Source organism: Polyodon spathula, chromosome 17 (assembly GCF_017654505.1).
Source record: "Polyodon spathula isolate WHYD16114869_AA chromosome 17, ASM1765450v1, whole genome shotgun sequence".
In the NCBI taxonomy this organism is placed as follows: domain Eukaryota; kingdom Metazoa; phylum Chordata; class Actinopteri; order Acipenseriformes; family Polyodontidae; genus Polyodon; species Polyodon spathula.
Window position 1 is genome coordinate 12526639 of NC_054550.1, and position 5145 is coordinate 12531783.

A 5145-nucleotide genomic window follows, 5' to 3' on the forward strand; every position below is an offset into this window, starting at 1 on the left:
GCAAACACTGTTGCAGCAGCAAAGGTCATTCAAAATGATCTAGACAAGATTCAGAACTGGGCAGACACATGGCAAATGACATTTAATAGAGAAAAGTGTAAGGTACTGCACGCAGGAAATAAAAATGTACATTATAAATATCATATGGGAGATACTGAAATTGGAGAAGGAATCTATGAAAAAGACCTAGGAGTTTTTGTTGACTCAGAAATGTCTTCATCTAGACAATGTGGGGAAGCTATAAAAAAGGCTAACAAGATGCTCGGATACATTGTGAAAAGTGTTGAATTTAAATCAAGGGAAGTAATGTTAAAACTGTACAATGCACTAGTAAGACCTCATCTTGAATATTGTGTTCAGTTCTGGTCACCTCGCTATAAAAAAGATATTGCTGCTCTAGAAAGAGTGCAAAGAAGAGCGACCAGAATTATTCCTGGTTTAAAAGGCATGTCATATGCAGACAGGCTAAAAGAATTGAATCTGTTCAGTCTTGAACAAAGAAGACTACGTGGCGACCTAATTCAAGCATTCAAAATTCTAAAAGGTATTGACAGTGTCGACCCAAGGGACTTTTTCGACCTGAAAAAAGAAACAAGGACCAGGGGTCACAAATGGAGATTAGACAGAGGGGCATTCAGAACAGAAAATAGGAGGCACTTTTTTACACAGAGAATCGTGAGGGTCTGGAATCAACTCCCCAGTAATGTTGTTGAAGTTGACACCCTGGGATCCTTCAAGAAGCTGCTTGATGAGATTCTGGTATAAATAAGTTACTAACAACCAAACGAGCAAGATGGGGCGAATGGCCTCCTCTCGTTTGTAACCTTTCTTATGTTCTTATGTTCTTAAGAGTTCCGGCTGCTAATGCAGCATGCAGCTGCAGCCATGGACGTTCCCTGGCTGGCAGAATAGGAGGTAAAGGGAAACCGCTTCCTCCAGCAGAAAGGGCTCCCACAGCATGCCCTCACCTTATGCCAGGACTTCCTGGAATGGGTGCGCTCCTCCTGGAGCAACCCAGCATCTGCACCCTTCGCCTCTTCATACTGCAGGAGCCCAAGAAGCGGGCCTAGGCACATTCTCCATGGTCACCCTATTGGTGCAAGTTTCCACCTTCACCAAGAGGTATAAGGACCCAACCTGCCCATCTAAGCCTTGCAGGACAATGGATGCGATGCTCAAAAAGGCATACGCATCGGCAGCGCTGTCAGTCCGAGCAGCAAATGCCATGGCTATACTGGTGCTCTATCAAAACCAGTTACAGAGAGGCTGCAGGAAAGGGCTGCAGAGGCAGACACAGGGGAGCTCCAGGTGGTAGCTAAGGTGATGATGAAGGCTTATGGGATTTGTGGTTGACACAAGCCAAGGTAGTGGAGACTGAGAAGGTGGCGCTACTGGATGCCACTATTACACCAGGGCAGACTTTTGGGGCGACCATTGATGTGAGCCTTGAGATGTCCCACATGGCCACAGAGGTCGCCTCCAGGTTTTCGCACCTTCCAGCTTACAGTCAGCGTCTAAGGTGGCATTTGCAGCCTGCTGGGGTAAAAGGATCTGAACTTTGCCCTCCACCCCAGAGTAGACAAGCTGGCAGAGGACCACCGCAGGCCAGGGGTAACCGGTTCTCTGGCTGGAGACCGAGGCCAGGGCCTAAGAAAGACCAGCCCTCTCCCAAACCCAAGGGAGACCGCCTCTGAGGGGCCCCAGCTGCCACCCCCCCCCCCCCCCCCCCCCCCCCCCCCCCCCCCCCCGCAACTGGACTGACCAACAGCAACGACCCATGGCAAGGCTGCACCCAGGACTCCTGAGTACTATCGACAATGAGACACAGATACGCTCTACAATTTCGCATAGGTCCGCCACACTTCAAGGGTGTGCTCCTCACCACCATCGAAACAGCAAGGGCGATACTCCTTCAACAGGAGATCGCCAGTCTTCAAAGGACCAATCTTCAAAGGAAGATCACTGTATGCTTGGTAAGTCCAAGAAATGCCCTCAGTGGCTTTTACTCCAGGTACTTCCTGGTGCCCAAAAGGGACGACGGTTTCAGACCTATTCTGGACCTCAGGGTCCTCAACTTGTTCCTCAAACAGAGGAAGTTCAACATGTTGACAGCACAGCGTATCATCCAGTCCGTCCAACCGGGCGACTGGTTCACATCGATCGACCTGGAAGACGCCTACTTTCAAGTCCCGATCTGTCTCATGCACAGAAAATATGTGCGCTTCGCCTTTCAAGGCAATGCGTACGAATTCTGCTTGCTGCCATTTGGCCTCTTGCTGGTGCCCCACACATTTTCAAAATGCATGGATGCAGCACTGGCTCCACTCAGGCTTCGGGGTAGTCGGATCCTAAACTATCTGGACGATTGGTTAGTTTGCATGCATTCAAAAGCATGCGCAGAGGCGCACACAAAACAGGTCTTAGATCATGTGACGAGGCTCTCAATACATCAATAGAAGAGCAACTTCGTACTGTCTCAGTCCACAATGTTCCTGGGGATCAAACTGAACTCTGTGAGTGTGCTTGCCTCACTGTCGGAAGACAGGATTTGGTCGTTGGAGTCCACACTCTCCCTATTCAGGTCCTCTCCTACAGGTCAAAGTATATCAAAAGTTGTTGGGGATGATGGCAGCCGCCTCGAGAATCCTTCCACTATGGCTGCTGAGAATGCGCCTGCTTCAAGCCTGGGTGAATACGCTCAAGGTGCACCCGGTCCAAGATCGGTACTGGCTAGTGCAAGTCTCCAGACAATGCCGGAAGATACTGGAGTGGTGGTTCAGTCCCGGCAATCTGTGCCTCGGATCTTCCCTCAGATCCCCCCACAGAAGGGAAGTGGTCACTACAGACGCCTCCAGCCTGTGCTGGGGAGTGATCTGGAATGGGAGAGGAATAAGAGGTCAGTGGAAGGGACATTGGCAGCAAGCGCACATAAATGCGTAAAAGCTACAATCAGTGAGCCTGGCGTTATCCCATTTTCACCAGCAATTAGCGCACAAACATGTGCTAGTCCAGATGGATAATACTACAGTGGTAGCCTATATAAATCACCAAGACAGCCTGCGCTCACCGGGCCTTCACCACGCAGCACACAGACTCCTATCCTGGATGCACAGAAACTTGCGTTCCATCAGGGCAGTTCACCTCCCCGGTGTGGACAACAAGGCAGCAGATCTCCTGTCCAGAAGAGCTCCAGATAGCTCGGAATGGAGGCTGCATCCTCAAGTGGTGAAACAGATTTGGGAGAGGTTTCGTACTGCACGAGTCGACGTCTTTGCCACAGCCGAGTCCACTCATTGCCCCCGATGGTTCTCCATGGAGAGAGACTGGGGCCCCTTGGGGATAGACGCACTAGCTCACCCCTGGCCAAAGGGGCTATTGTATGTGTTCCATCCGCTACCATTATTACCCCTGACACTGGAGAGGATCAGGGTGGAGAGAGCACAGGTTTTGCTGGTTGCACCCAGATGACCGAGACGCCCCTGGTTTGTTCTCTTCTCTGACATGTTGTCGGATCAGCCGTGGCAGCTCCCGCTGAGCAAGGACCTCCTGAGCCAAGCGGAAGGGCTATTATGGCACCGGAACTTTCAGACTTCCCCTTCACAAGTCAGAGGAGGATCGTAGACAGCACATGCTATGCCCAGTTTGGGCTCTGCACTGTTATTTGGATAGGACCGCGTCCTGGAGACAGCCCAACCAGATGTTTGTCTGCTAAGGGTCCCGCTGTAGAGGTCAAGCCCTATCAAAGCAACGTCTAGTCCACTGGGTGGCAGATGCGATACGCTTGGCGTATGAACAGATGGACTCCCCGTTACCAGGGGTTATTATGGCTCATTCTACCAGGGGCCAGATAAATTCGTGGGCTTTCCTTCATAGTGCCTCCTTAGATGAGTTATGCAATGCTGCTACATAGACAGGTAGTCAGACATTTGTGCGTTTTTACCGCCTTGATGTTGCAAACTGAGCAAAACCCTCTCTGGGCTGTAGAGTGTTGCAGACAGCATGCCCTTAGGCGTCATGTGGGCTCTGAGGCTATCGCTGTGGGGCTGTATTGTCGGTAATCTGGAGCCACGACAGCTTTGGTACAGCTTTCCCATTCGGTAATGGTTGTCATTCGAATTGAAAGGAAACTTTAGGTTATTACCATAACCCTGGTTCCCTGAAAGAGAATGACAACCATTACCCTTTGAGGTCGTGTCCCCAGCTTACCTCTGTTTTCGAGCAGCAGGGCCCTGATAGGGCAGCTTTTTTTATATATGCTCAGTGATTGACGGTCAGAGAGGCTCTTCTCATTCGATAATGGTTGTCATTCTCTTTTAGGGAACCACGGTTATGGTAATGATTCATATTCAAAGACAGCTTATTTGCAAATGAGTGCTTGTGTTTCCAGTCTGTCCTTGTCCAAGCTGGTGGTTTGCTGCTATTGAGATAGACATGCTGGTTCAAAACACTTAGGGGACTTAAGTCTCCTTATTAAAGTTCCCCACAGTAAAAGCACAGCAAAGTGTAATAAAGCATAGTGAAAGTATAGATAAGCATTGTAAAGCACAGAGAGGTATGATAAAGCATATAAAACGATAGTAAATGCAGAGTATAACCATAGAAAAAATGGTGAAAACTGCACTATTACTGTGCAAGTTTATTGTTGGATTTTTAGAGCATTTTACAGCACCGGTGAATCCACTGGTATTGAAATAACCACTTATTTATTGGCGTAATCTGCAGATAACCACAGACAGGTGTTCTGTGCAATCTGGGGTGATTCATACCCAGCAGCCCTTACAGTCCAAATGTGGTTTATCCAGCCACATGATCAAATCATCACCTTTGTAAAGCTTGGTTGAAAAGGTGGTAAAGGTGGTTAAAAACCATGCCTGTCCACACTTCTAAATGAACTCATTGTGTGTGTGCACGTTTTGTACAGCCAAATAGAATCCTGAACGGGTATTAATATAACTATGACATGTTAAAAGATGGCAGTAAAACCCGCCAACGATCTGCCAGTCCACTTTTATCAAAACAATCCCACGTGGTAAGACGCAAGCGACGTTATAGAATTGCACTACACCAATAGCCGCGATGCCTGGATGTGACTGATGTTTTCCTGCCAATCGGAGTGTAAGGGGCGTGAGGCTGGGCGGCGACTGT